The sequence below is a fragment of the Chenopodium quinoa genome, unplaced genomic scaffold (genome assembly GCF_001683475.1).
Source record: "Chenopodium quinoa cultivar QQ74 unplaced genomic scaffold, ASM168347v1, whole genome shotgun sequence".
Classification (NCBI taxonomy): Eukaryota; Viridiplantae; Streptophyta; class Magnoliopsida; order Caryophyllales; family Amaranthaceae; genus Chenopodium; species Chenopodium quinoa.
The window spans coordinates 3,275,617-3,290,627 of NW_018743697.1; positions in this window are offsets into that span (position 1 = coordinate 3,275,617).

The following is a 15,011-nucleotide window of genomic DNA, read 5'->3' on the forward strand; positions in this document are numbered from 1 at the left end:
GAATGGGCGCGACTCCATTCTCACAAAGTTAGTCTAGGATCCCATCTAACTTTCATTATAAAATAAAAATGTAAATACCAAAAGAAAAGAGGACATGTTGATCAAACAAGCCTCGAAAAGCCACGGGCTACCACCGTGTACCCCAACCCATAATTGTCAATACTCTAGAAGTGCACGCTTTCCAGAGTTTTATTGCTCATCCATGTTTCACTTTACGTTATTACAGTTTTAATTAATAGCCGACTCATTCAAGAAGACCATACATAGCAATCATACATCAATTCACTTTTAATCTTATTTAGGACAATGGTGATCACATCACAAGTTGACCTTTAATTCCATTAAAGTAATTATTCAAAATTGTTGAACATAGTCAACCCACCTAGCCATTTCGGCTTAATCCACACTAACAAGTCATGCTCGAGTAATAAAATATATAACAACCTTGTGGAATAATTAATAAATTCACTCCACTTAAACCATTCAATTTCAATCCTTTAATAATCCAAATGTGGTTAACAAACCGATCCAATAAAAATATGCCTGTATCAACATTCCATACAAACAATTAATCTAATATAATTCAACATGTTTGCATCCATAATTCCATACAAACATAATCAATTCACCAAAACTTGTCTCATAAACGTAAGCACATGAATTAATTAAATGTATAACCAAACAATTTTCATCCAAGTGTTCTCTAATCATGAAACTAAGTTCTTTTCTTTGGTACCTAAACATGATACTACTTACAACGAAGTAGACATGTACGTACCTCGTATAAACAATCCTTTGTGTCACTTTTAATCACTTAAAAGTCTCCTAAGAAATAATCACTTCCTAGAAAACAAGCAACAATAATAAATTCTTAACCAAATTTCCAGCAATATAATTTAGATTAAAACTCCTTAAAAATTCATTAAAAACATGTTTTTATGGTTAATTATGCATTATAAATACAATAGGAACAAAATCCCCAATTTAATTAGTCATAAGAACCCTAAAATCCCAATTTAAATAAATTGAAACCATAGGTTTTTAAACTTATAAAATCTGAAAATTATAACAACAATTATAATCTGAAATTATTAGTTTAAAACATAAAAACATGATTTTGATACTAAAAATATAAACTTTATACTATAAAATCAAAACCCAAAACTAATCATAAACATTAAGCATAAAAAAAACTTCGTTAAAAATCAAAAACTGCCCGAAAATCATATTTAGAGGCTGAATTTGGCCACGAGAGGGTGGTTCTCACTACCAAAAGTAGTGAGTCTTTCTTAAAAAATTGTTTTCACATGGAAAACACTACTTTTTTGTCAAAATCGGATGAGTTCAGAACCTGATCGGGATTAAAACGGGATTAATATTAACGAACCAAAATCTAAACATTTAAACACGAATATACGTGTTCAAAATAATCTGGAATTAAGTTAAACTAATTAGTAGTATAATCACCAAAATTTCAAAACATCATTACTATAAAAGCCCTAAATCGATTGTTCATAAAAACCCTAAAATCATGATTTTCAATGATTAAAAACCCTAGGTTATTAAATTTACAAAATCTGAAAATTATAACATTTATAAAATCTGAAATTATAAAGTTTAATCATCAAAATACAATTTGATACTAATTAAATTAATTTCAAACAATAAAATCAAAACCCATAATCAATAATTATAATTACACAAATTAATAAAACAAAGGAGAAAGAAAATAAGACTAACCTTTGTGTGGGGAAATTTTTGGGGATGAATGGGGTATTTATAGGAGAGAGGGTATTAGGGTAAGTAGGGATATTGGAACTCATTAAATTAATGGGTCAATTAAGAAAGTAAACTGGGTTTGGTTTGTTTGTTGGACATAAATTATAGAAGGAAGGTTCATAAAAAGTTCTTTGTAATAAAATCATTTATCAACCCCAAAAATAATTTGAAACTTTTGAAATTAAATTCCGGAAAAATACAAGTAAATATTATAAATAATATATAATTTCATTTATAATATATTTAAAAATATGGGGTATTAGAGCTTGAGTTAATGAAATCCGTGCAAGTTGTAAACCAGTAATTAAATTGGTCGTTTAAAGGCAAATTGGATGTTTCCACCAACCTAATTAGACTCCCGGAGGGGTATTAGGGACCATGGTAAACATTTCGGAAATTTTAATTTTCATGCGAAAAAAGTAAAAAAAAAACTCCAAAATTGAAGACTAATATCCACGCTTTTTGAGAAATTTTGGAGGTTTTAAGGCTCTGTGTCGAAAAGTCTTAAAAATTTAGGGGATACATCTCGGGGCCATATAATGCTGTTTGGAACCATTTTTTTTTTGAAAATACGTTTATTACCAATTTTATTAATCAATGGACTGATTGTCCATTAGAACATATATGAACATTAGTTGTTGTCATAAATGTTTGTAGTAGGTCTGAGTTAATGAAATCGGTGCAAGTTGTAAATTGGTAATGATGTGTCTATTTTATATAGTATTTTACCCCCATCCCTTGGTCATAATTAGTAGTGTTTTTGGCTCTTTAGAGCCACTTTTATTACTAATTGGTGTTTTCTAGTGTTTTCGTAGATTTGGTTGACTTTTGCAGGGATTTATACTTTTTGAGTATTTTTCCGAGATATTTTGGAGCAATCACGAGCATTGGAGAAGCACGACCAGATATTATAGCCCAGGGCCGGTTAGAGCCATCGAACCGGTGATTAAGGGCTTGGTATAGGTGATACCGGGGCATTTGGACTGAGTATTCAAGACCACTGGTTAATCATGTTATTAATAAATTGGGAGAGCCTATTAATCATGTTATTTATGCAATGTCAATGATTTATTACTATGTTTTACTCTTGAGTATTGGTGAACCGGTGATTAAGGGCTCGGTATAGGTGATACCGGGGCATTTGGATCGGGTATTTACTTTTAATTTTTTTTTTTTATGAGTTGAAAATATCCTTGCTTATGTCACTACAAGAATTATATAATTTTTATGCAGCACCTAACTACTGTAGTTGTCAACGTCTTTGTCATGAAAATCCTGAATGCCCTTATAGTGAGTTTTTTGTGCGTGCTCCGGATGATTTTAGAGTCTTTCCATATACATATGATCATATTCGGAAACGATTTGTTGCTAATGAAAGTTATTGGAAGGCTCTTGATGAAAAAGTCTATGGACACTATAATAATATGAATGTCATTGAGGAGGATGAAGAACCATCGGTTATAGAATTTGTGGTTGAAAAATCAGTGGTTGACGAATCGGTGATTGAAAAATCATTAGTTGTAGAAACGGTGGTTGATAATTCCTTTGTTGATGATGAGGTTATTTGTGAGGGTAAAATTTTAAAGTCATTATTGGATGATAAAGACAATGACTACCTCCATGTTCGTTCTATTAATTCTAAATTTTTAGCGGAGGAAGTAGAAGGTTGTGGTGTATTTTCATCTCCCTCTTTTGATTTTTCTTTCTACCTTGAGTTCTCTTTATGTGCTCCTAACTTTTTCTTTGTAGGGATTAATGTGCTCGCAATTAAGCCCTATATAGTGTTTAATGAAATGTTTGCAGGAGCGTTTGATAAGTTACTCAAGGCATTGAATTCTTCCGATTGAGAGAAGGAGTATGGTCGAGCGGGACCTTGATAAACTAGCGCTTTGCGGGAGGCAACCCGTACTTTAATTTGCTTTCTAGTTTAGTTTATTCTTATTTTTGTGTGTGTGTTTTATTTTATTTTATTTATTTTTTATTTTATTTTTTATTTTAGAGAGGTAAGGAGAGTGTAACTAATGTTTGTGGGAGTTTTTTTTTTGTGCAGATTTTGAGCTAGAAAAGGCTTCATTCACGCTGGAACTGCACTCGTATTCGATCGGGCAGAGCTCGCCCGATCGGGCGCGCATACGCGTCAGCAAACTACGTCAACTTCGACAGGCCATAACTTTTGCATTTCTTATCCGATTTTTGCGTGTGACCTATCGATGGAAAGCTCTTCAATTCTAGTTTTCAATGCAATTAGAATCACTGTATTATCATTTATATATCAAAAGTTATGATCAGAATAGTGCACCTGACTCAAATTTGAACTTTTTCCCACTAACACTTTGTTTCTTTCTTGCCCAATTTTGTTCCAAAGAGATGCATTGCAATCCTCGAGGATTTGGTGACATTGATGTGGTGATGATGAAGAGTAGTCACCTTGACTACTAGCTTCCCTTTAAGACAATGAGGACATTGTCTGATTTAGCTTGGGGGGAGGTTCTCGTGTTCGTATGGTACATCTTTCACTCTCTCTCTTCTCTTTTTATTTTTATTTTTCTTAGTATATATTTTATTGCTTTCTTAGGTTAGTTTTATTCCAATGAATTATGAATCATGCTTCCCTGTGCCCCTTGATTAAAAATTTTCGAAATTGTTTTGATTCTTGGCTATTGATGATAAATATTGTGGATTAGTTGATCATGATTTGATGTTTGATTGCCTTGAAACCTTAACATGTGTCAATTTTGTCCAACTACTTGTGAATATAGTGCTTGACTAGTTGATTTGGTTAGGAATGTGTGATAGTTCCATAGTTCCTGGTATGTCAATGAATTTGAGTATTGGTTTGCAACTATAAGTAATGTTTATATGATTCATTATTATGCACATTGAGGAGGACGAAGGCATTTGTTCTTTTAGGTAGCCTCCAGATATTGTAGATAAATTTGTTCCCTTCTTGCTACCCATGTTGTTGCATTGACCTTTTTGTTGTTTATTAGCCGCATTACAAGCCTATTTTTCCCCATTGGTTACTAGTCTCAAGCTTGGCTTGGGGGAGCTATTAGTGAGTGAGGCGAGGGAATTTGTAGTGTGCTTATTATTTGCACAATTTGGGTGGGAGTTGAGAAGTTGTTTTGTTTTTATTCATGTTTATTTTTGATGAGTTTGAGAGTTATATTTTCTTGAAAAAATAAAGCATGATATTGTGAAAAAAGGAGAAGTTCAAAGAAAAAAATGTGAAAAAATAAGTGAACTTCAATAGAAAAAAATGTTCAAATGTTCTAGTTGGAGGTTGATCAAAAGAAAAATAAATTAGAGCTTCAATGAAAAATTCAAGTTTGGAAAATAAAGTTTGCTTATTCACTCTATTTCTTCATTATTATATCTTATGAGTGAAATTGTAAGAGTTGGGATTATTTATTATGATTGGAGTATATTTGGTTGATGTTAGAGTTGGTTATGTAGGAGATGTTGATCATTATTTATTTTGATCATGGGTTTTATTAGGATATGGCTCCTTTAAGCATAGCTTTTCTCTCACTTATTCCCAAATTTATCCTACCCTTTACCCTAGCCTTACATTACAAGCTTTAAAGACCTTTTGACCTTTGTGCATAGAGTTGTATGAATGTGAAAGTATTGTTTATCAATGCAAGTTATGATTTGGCATATTTCGAGTCGACTAGTAGGTTGAGCGTTCATTGTTTTATACACACGAGAGTGTGAGTTGGGAGGGCATTGTTCACATAAAGGGGTTGGATGGAGAGCGATCGAGTACATCTTTTACTCGCCACATAAATGAGAGTTGAGTGTGTGAGCACTAGTCTTGAATTCTATATGCTCTTGTGGTTTGCTCTGCTTGACAATTGTTAGGGAAGATTGGTAATTAGATGGATTTGATTGGTTGACTCTAAAGCATGTTTATTTGATTTACCCTGGATCGTTTGTGCTTGATTTTTACTTTTTGGGGTGAAGTATATTTATTGATTCATTGATGAGATCTTTGCTTAGGGACAAGAAAAGGTTTGGCTTGGGGGAGTTTGATGTGTCTATTTTATATAGTATTTTACCCCCGTCCCTTGGTCATAGTTAGTAGTGTTTTGGCTCTTTAGAGCCACTTTTATTACTAATTGGTGTTTTCGTAGATTTGGTTGACTTTTGCAGAGATTTATACTTTTTGAGTATTTTTCCGAGATATTTTGGAGCAATCACGAGCATTGGAGAAGCACGACCAGATATTATAGCCCAGGGCCGGTTAGAGCCATCGAACCGGTGATTAAGGGCTCGGTATAGGTGATACCGGGGCATTTGGACCGAGTATTCAAGACCCAAAGAGGAAACCCAGATTGGCCCGAAGAATTGGAGCCCAATCGAAGTCCAAGTAGTGGCCCAAATGAGCCGCCCGGCCAAAGAGGCTGGCGCCCGGCCGGGCGGGAGAAGCTTAGGCGGGCGCCCGGTGACGCGCCCGGCCGGGCGCGAGACTAGTATTAGAGACGAAAAGGCGCGCCCGATCGGGCGGTGCCTCGCCCGATCGGGCGCGTGTCACTAGGTGAAAAAAGGCATTTGGTAGCGGTTCAAACCCAGTCTAAGGCACCGGTTTGAACCGCTGCCTATGTGAGGGGTGTCAAAAACTTGGTTTTTGGCACCGGTTCAAAACCGGTGCCATAGGGTGGAATAGGCACCGGTTAACTGGTGCCATAGGGTAAAATAGGCACCGGTTAATCGGTGCCTAAAACTGCTCTCCCGCCATTTTTTTTTTTGTGGTAGATATTTTAGGCACCGATTGCTGCCTAACCGGTGCCTATTCACCAAAAAAAAATTTTCGTTTTTTTTTTTCCATCGTGCAACAATATTTATATAAAAAAAACATGTTTCCAGCAATAATAATAACCTGTAATTCCAGCAATTATATTAAATATAATAATTAATAATATTATTATTATAATAACTAATAATAATATTATTAATTATTACAATAAGATACAAAAATAATATTAAAAACAAGAATTCAATTATATATATAGATATAAATATTCCCAAACGCAATGCAAAAAAAAAAAAAAAATTGCTTACATATACAAATAATAGTAAGTACATATATAATGAATAATAAGTTATATAATTCAAAAGTTAACATAAATAATTTACAATTACAATGCCATTTACATGTTGAAGGTGATAAAAGACGCCAACATGTCACGAACTTCATTAAGCTCCTTGATTGTCAACGGACCATCCTTTTGGACCTTGCAAAACTTGAAATACAAAAACATTATTTAAAAATAATTAATTAGGCAAACAATAATATGTATTTTATCAAATATTACCTATATGACTTCTATATAGCCCATTTCCTACATTACTTATCAAATGAACTATTTCTTTCTCATAACATGTCAATATTGGATAGTTGTATGTGTGTAAGCCCTAAAATTGTATAGGAGAGCATTTTATTAAGGTTTATGACGCTTTTTACTCAAAATGGCCCGAATATGGCCTATATGACCTTACTTTGCCCATTTCCTACATTTATTATTAAATGAACTTTATTTATCTCATAACATGTCAATATTATCTAGTTATAGGTGTATAAGGAAAGAAATCACATCAAAAGAGCATATTAACACAAAATGGCCCTAATATGGCCCATATGACTTCTATTCAGCCCATTTTCTACCTTTCTTGTGAAATAGCCTTTTTGTTTCTCATAACATGTCATTGTTGGATAATATTAGGTGTCTAAGGCTAGAAATCACATCAATATAGCATTTCAAGAAGTTTAACAACGCATTTTACTCAACATGGCCCAAATAGGGCTTATATGACTTCTATGTAGCCCATTTTCTACATTACTTATCAAATGAACTATTTCTTTCTCATAACATGTCAATGTTGGGTATTTGTACGTGTGTAAGTCCTAAAATTGTATAGGAGAGCATTTTATTAAGGTTTATGACGCTTTTTACTCAAAATGGCCCGAATATGGCCTATATGACCTTACTTTGCCCATTTCCTACATTTCTTATTAAATGAACTTTATTTATCTCATAACATGCCAATATTATCTAGTTATATGTGTATAAGGAAAGAAATCACATCAAAAGAGCATATTAACACAAAATGGCCCTAATATGGCCCATATGACTTCTATTCAGCCCATTTTCTACCTTTCTTGTGAAATAGCTTTTTTGTTTCTCATAACATGCCATTGTTGGGTAATATTAGGTGTCTAAGGCGTGAAATCACATCAATATAGAATTTCAATAAGTTTTAGGACTTACCTCATCAAGCTGTTGAGTGTCCGTACAATGAGTCACAATGTCAAGCATGAATCTCATCACATACAAAGCACAATCAAGTCCATTCTCTTGTTGTGCGCACTAGCATATGACAAACAAATCACATCAGTGAAACATGCAAAGGAAATGAGCAAATATTTACTACCATAGATTTTCAAGATAATCACAATATCATGTAAATTACCAACGGTGTCTTCCATGTTGGATCCTTTGGAGCACGACAATGTAGCTTCTTCATAACACTGTAGTATAAAAAAGTACATTCAAATTTGATTATTCGTATGATTAATAAATTAGTTATTATTAGCAATAATCATCACTAGGTTGCTATATATATTTACTTTTGCAATATAGACTTCACGAGCCACTTCTCCGATGATCGAGCTAAATCAAGGTGATAAATTGTGTTAGTGGAATTACAAATCACCATGAGGCTCCAATGCTCCCTACATAAGTTCACAATAGACAAGGTAATTAATATTTAGGAGTCAACATATAATGAGCCCAAATCGATTAAATTTGACATGGTTAGACTTACTCTCTATAACATGGGGCGAATATGAACTTGTCTCTCGCACGCGCCGATTCCCTTATACTCTGTTCAACATAGTACAACACGTCATGGGGGTTGCCTATGATTTTAGTAGTGGATAACTGCTCGAGGCATAACCACCCAACTTTACAAGGAGAATCAGTGTCAGTTAAGTGCTCCTGTAGTGCTCTGCGTGCATGAACATTGAATAATTTATCAGATGTAGGATAATCACCATCAATTTAAATAACTTGAAAAAAGTATAGATTATGTGGGCATTGAAGTACCTCATGAATGTTTGAATGAGGGAAATGTTAAGCTTTGCACCACGTAGAAATTCCTTCACATCTTCTTTGTTGATCCATGCAATCGCATCCTCATCATAGTGGAACATTGCCTTAGGAAGTGCAACTTCCATGGGATCGACCAAATGACAAGCACGGTTGTGAAGAAAGGTCATGTCAGTAGAGAGCGATTGAAGAACAATGTCTTCAACAAGTGGAGTAGGTGGCATGGGTGAACCTTTCGAAGAGTGCAACTTCGACGCTTGTTCACTCTTGGACCGTTGTTCACTTAGCTTCTTCTTAGGTTGATCAATTCTTTTAGGCTTCTCCACCCTCTTTCTCTTTGAAGTTTTGCTTCCATTGGAAATCTGAAATAGTTTGAGAAATAATAAGTTTCAACTCACAATCACTTATACATATGTAATTATGATATGAATTGAGAATGTATAAGTTTAGTAGTTGAGAAATGAATAAAATAGTCAAGTGATTATGAGTTTATAAGTTATAAATATGTGATTATGAGTTGTTTCAAATGACAAACACTTATAAATATGTGATTATGAGTTGTTTTGATATGCAAGGAGTTTATAAGTTGAGAAATGAATAAAATAGGCAAGTGAGTAGTTATTTCGGCTCAAAATGGCTTTATTTTGATGAATTGGACCCAAAAACTTAGAACTTGGCGATTTTTATGTAATTTCAAATGACAAACACTTATAAATATGTGATTATGAGTTGTTTTGATATGCAAGGAGTTTATAAGTTGAGAAATGAATAAAATAGGCAAGTGAGTAGTTATTTCGGCTCAAAATGGCTTTATTTTGATGAATTGGACCCAAAAACTTAGAACTTGGCGATTTTTATGTAATTTCAAATGACAAACACTTATAAATATGTGATTATGAGTTGTTTTGAGATGCAAGGAGTTTATAAGTTGAGAAATGAATAAAATAGGCAAGTGAGTAGCCATTTCGGCTCAAAATGGCTTTATTTTGATGAATTGGACCCAAAAACTTAGAACTTGGCGATTTTTATGTAATTTCAAATGACAAGCACTTATAAATATGTGATTATGAGTTGTTTTGAGATGCAAGGAGTTTATAAGTTGAAAAATGAAGAAAATAGGCAAGTAAGTAGCCATTTCGGCTCAAAATGGCTTTATTTTGATGAAATGATGAAAATTGCTTAATTTTTTTTTTAAATATGCAACAGCAGCCGCACCGGGACACCCGAGGGAGCCGCCCCCGCTTCCGGAACAGCGAAGGCAGCCCGTGCCGAGGCCACAACAGCCCCGACAGGTGGCTGCCAAGGCTGTAGCAGCCACGACAGGTGGCTGCCAGTCTGCTGCAGCCTTGGCAGCAGCCTGCCTGGGCTGCTACTGCCTCGACAGGTGGCTTCCATGGCTGTAGCAGCACAGGCAAGTGCTGCCGAGGCTGCAGCAGCCTAGGCAGGCTGCTGCCGAGGCTGCAGCAGTCTGGCAGCCACCTGCCGTGGCTGCTACAGCCTTGGCAGCCACCTGTCGGGGCTGCTGTGGCCTCGGCGCGGGCTGCCTTCGTTGTTCCGGCAACGGGGGCGGCTCCCTCGGGTGTCCCGGTGCGGCGGAAGTTGCATATTTTTAAAAAAAAATTTAGAACTTGGCGATTTTTATGTAATTTCAAATAACAAACACTTATAAATATGTGATTATGAGTTGTTTTGAGATGCAAGGAGTTTATAAGTTGAGAAATGAAGAAAATAGGCAAGTAAGTAGCCATTTCGGCTCGAATTGGCTTTATTTTGATGAAATGCGCCAAAAACATTAGAAGTTTGCTTCTTTTATGCAATTTCATGTCACAATCACTTATACATATGTATTTATGATATGGTTTGAGAATGTATAAGTTTATTAGTTGAGAAATGAAGAAAATAGGCAAGTGAGTAGCCATTTCGGCTCAAAGTGGCTTTATTTTGATGAATTGGACCCAAAACCTTAGAATTTAGCAATTTTAATGTAATTTCAAATGACAAACACTTATAAATATGTGATTATGAGTTGTTTTGAGATGCAAGGAGTTTATAAGTTGAGAAATGAAGAAAATAGGCAAGTAAGTAGCCATTTCGGCTCGAATTGGCTTTATTTTGATGAAATGCGCCAAAAACATTAGAAGTTTGCTTCTTTTATGCAATTTCATGTCACAATCACTTATACATATGTAATTATGATATGGTTTGAGAATGTATAAGTTTATTAGTTGAGAAATGAAGAAAATAGGCAAGTGAGTAGCCATTTCGGCTCAAAGTGGCTTTATTTTGATGAATTGGACCCAAAACCTTAGAACTTAGCGATTTTAATGTAATTTCAAATGAAAAACACTTATAAATATGTGATTATGAGTTGTTTTGAGATGCAAGGAGTTTATAAGTTGAGAAATGAAGAAAAAGGCAAGTAGCCATTTCGGCTCGAATTGGCTTTATTTTGATGAAATGCGCCAAAAAAATTGAGAACTAAATAATTTACCTCCTTATTAATCAACTTCACCCATGCACGTGGCCAATCAACGAAGCTACCTACAGCTTGCCAAAGCGTTGTTATCTCAACCTCCTCTATCGGTACGGGTAGTGGGATGTCTTCGAACCCCGCAACCACTGAATCGATCCCAACCGAGTAATGATGTGGCCCCGCCGTAGCACCCGTCGTCGGTTGGGCACTACCATACGCCACCAAACTCAACGCGGTACTATTTGCATGCCCCGGGGCTAGAAGTGCTCACCGGGTGTCTTCCTACACAAGTATATATATAAAAAGAAGATAGTTAAATAGGACTTTTACAACAGCATAGATATAACAAAATTCATTAAGGTAGAGGGTTACAAATCACCTGTAACTCTGGAAATTCATGCGGTGTTGGATTTTCAAGCTCCCTCGAGTCCGCTTGTGTAGGAGTAGGAACCTGCAACAGTACATCAATCATTGCACCTCAAATCTCAATTAACTCGGTATTTTAAAACTTTTAATAACCCAATTGATTTTACCTCAGGTGGCACATCTTCACCACGTATCTCATCTCCTCCATGTCTATCACCTTCTCCTTGTCCTTTTGGTTCAGAACATGAGTCGACCGGGGTACTAGTGAGGAACGGCAAAGTCGGTAAGTTCATCAGCTTCGCCCAAGCATTCAATTCACCAACTAACTCGTTGCGTACTTGTTCCTTAATTGATGCCACCTTGGCATCCAACTCCCCCGATGAGTTAACACTGGCTCGAGATCTACCCGATTTTGTGTATTCGGGACCCATCACCTTATTCCATCCAAGCAATGTTTCCAAAGGGTCCTTATCACTCCAACCTAACCCATCCTTGAATGTCTACTCTCACTAGTGAATGTATGTCAACTTTCCAATTTTAAGGAAAATCCGGCAGCATTTCCCCCTAGTTCTCCAAGTACACAATGTAGATAATTAATTACCCACATATGAACCCAGAGAACATAGTGAGGAAATGGTAAGCCAAGATGTTCCTTAAAATCGAAAAGAAAATATACATTCACCACCTAAGTGAGAGTACAAATTCAAGAACAGTCCCAACCGGGGACTATTCAAGACTTTCTCCTAATGAGAAAACCTTGAACGGGTATCTAGGCATATGATGATGCAATTCAAGTATTCTATATATTGTTGTATTTATTTGCAATTAAACAATACACAAGTTGCAATTTCATGAATCACCTTTTATTAAATGGATAAATAGAAAGAAATATAGCTAATAAGTAAAGTTTATAAGTCATACCAGTATAGCAACTACCCACTTGAGCTCAATATGTAGTCCTCAAGCTAATTAAACTCGTGCTTCAATTCACATATGAATCTATATATTAAAAAAACAAAAATTAGCAACGTCACTAATTCTCTAATATATTCACAAATCTCTAATGTATTCACAATTCTCTAATTTATTCACAACTAATTAAGTGGCAATACCACTATTTCTCTAATTTATGCACAATTCTCTAATTTAATCACAATTCTCTAAATTATTCACAAATCTATAATGTAATCACAATTCTCTAATTTATTCACAATTTTCTAATTTATTCACAACTAATTAGAAGCAAGGTCAATAATATACACATTAAAACATACAAAAACTCAACTAAGGAACAAGGTAATGCAAAATTATTAATATATTCACAATTACCCATTAAAACAACCTAAAATTACACATTAAAACATACAAAAACTCAACTAATTAAGTAACATTTTTACTAATCTTTATTATATTCATAATTACTCATTAAATCAACCTCAAAATAACCCATTAAAACATACAAATTTTTCAACTAAGGAACAAGGTAATGCAAAATTAATCTATTGTATAATATGTATTCAAAATTTTCTTAACAATAATTGTTCAAAATGCTTGTTACCATCATATAGACTTCCCACATTGAATATCACACCAGTAGAGCAAATCTATTCAAGTTACAATGTAGCACAATTTTAATCTAAAATAAAATGAACCCATTAATTTTCTTCGCATTTCATATACAATCTAAGCAGATAGATAACAAATCTACCAATTTGCTCTACTTGAAAAGATGAAATTACCCTAAATTAGTTGGAGGTGGAAGAAGCTAAGGGGATGAGAGAATGAGGAAGACCCTCGCTGGTGGAGTTCGACAGGAGGTGGAGGCGGTGCGCGCTGGTGGAGGTGGAGGCGGTGCGCACTGCTGCGTTGTTATTTGTTTCGAACAGAGAAGGGCGGTGGAGGCCGGCCGTGAAAGACAGAGAAGGGCAGGGCAGGGACAATGGAGGTGGAGGTGGAGGCGGTGCGCGCTGGTGAAGGTGGCGGCTGTGGTGGAGGGAAAAGGTGGAGGCACTTCAAATACTCTGAAAGAGAATGAAAGAAGGGATGAACGAATGAAGGGAAGGAAAGAGAAAGAGAGGAAGAAAAGAGAAAAAGACGCGGCATTTTTTTTTTTTGAATTTGGCACCGGTTCAAACCGGTGCCTTTTTTATTTTTGGCACCGGTTCAGCCTGAACCGGTGCCTTTTCTCTTTTGGTAAAATCCCGCCCAATTCTAGACCGGTTTTGGGCACCGGTTTAGCCTGAACCGGTGCCATATGAGGGGTGCCTAATGCTTTTTTTCTACTAGTGTGTATTTTTTAGGAGATGTTTAATTTGTTTTAATTTAGGATTTTTGTACGGAGTATAAATACTCCTCCGTAATACGTTTTTAGGACCCCCTCTTCTTCTTCTCCACTTTACTTTTTTTTACTCTCTTAATTATTCTCTTAGAATTCTCTCTCTAAACTTTTGTTCTTAATCTACTCTTAATTCCAGATTTATTTTGGTAACGATTCCTCTTCTCTTAATCTTAGTTATTTATTCTATTCCTTTAATCATGTCTTATTTTATTGCTTTGATTTGTTTAGTTTTTAATATGTGTGAGTAGTTTAATTTCTAGGGTTTATGGGGATCTAATAAATAATATGAAGGGGTAATTTATTGTTGTTGATTATCAATGCTAGATTAATTTCCTATTAATTGATTTAATGCTCTGTGACTAGATTAGGCCTATCTTTTATGCATGAGTTTGACAATATTGTTTCAAGATTCGAGAGATGAGAATTAATGTTTAGGTCTAGTTTCAATAGGAAGATTAATTTATAAATGGTTAAGTCGAGATTCGAGAGATGAGATTTAATACTGGTAGATTAATTCTGTGATTGTAATACATAGCGAAAGCCCTTTACAATCTGGTTAATTGATGCATTGATGATTGACAATTATTGATTATTGGTATTGCATGATAATTTCTTATTGAATTGTTTTAATGTTTTACAATTGCGGCTTGTAAAAGTATAGCAATATTAAATTGATGAATCGAGCAGATGTTAATTTGATATTAAAGGCTATTTTCAATAAGAGCTTAGATCTAGTAAATTGCGAGAGCCTGTTAGATATGTGTTGATTAATAAATTGCGAGAGCCTGTTAATCATGTTATTTATGCAATGTCAATGATTGATTACTATGTTTTACCCTGGAGTATTATTTATGGTGAACCTATGCCCTAGATCCTTTCATATATTGTTTTCTTCCTATTCTCAATCTTTGTAGTTTAGTTTCATACTCAAATATAATTATTG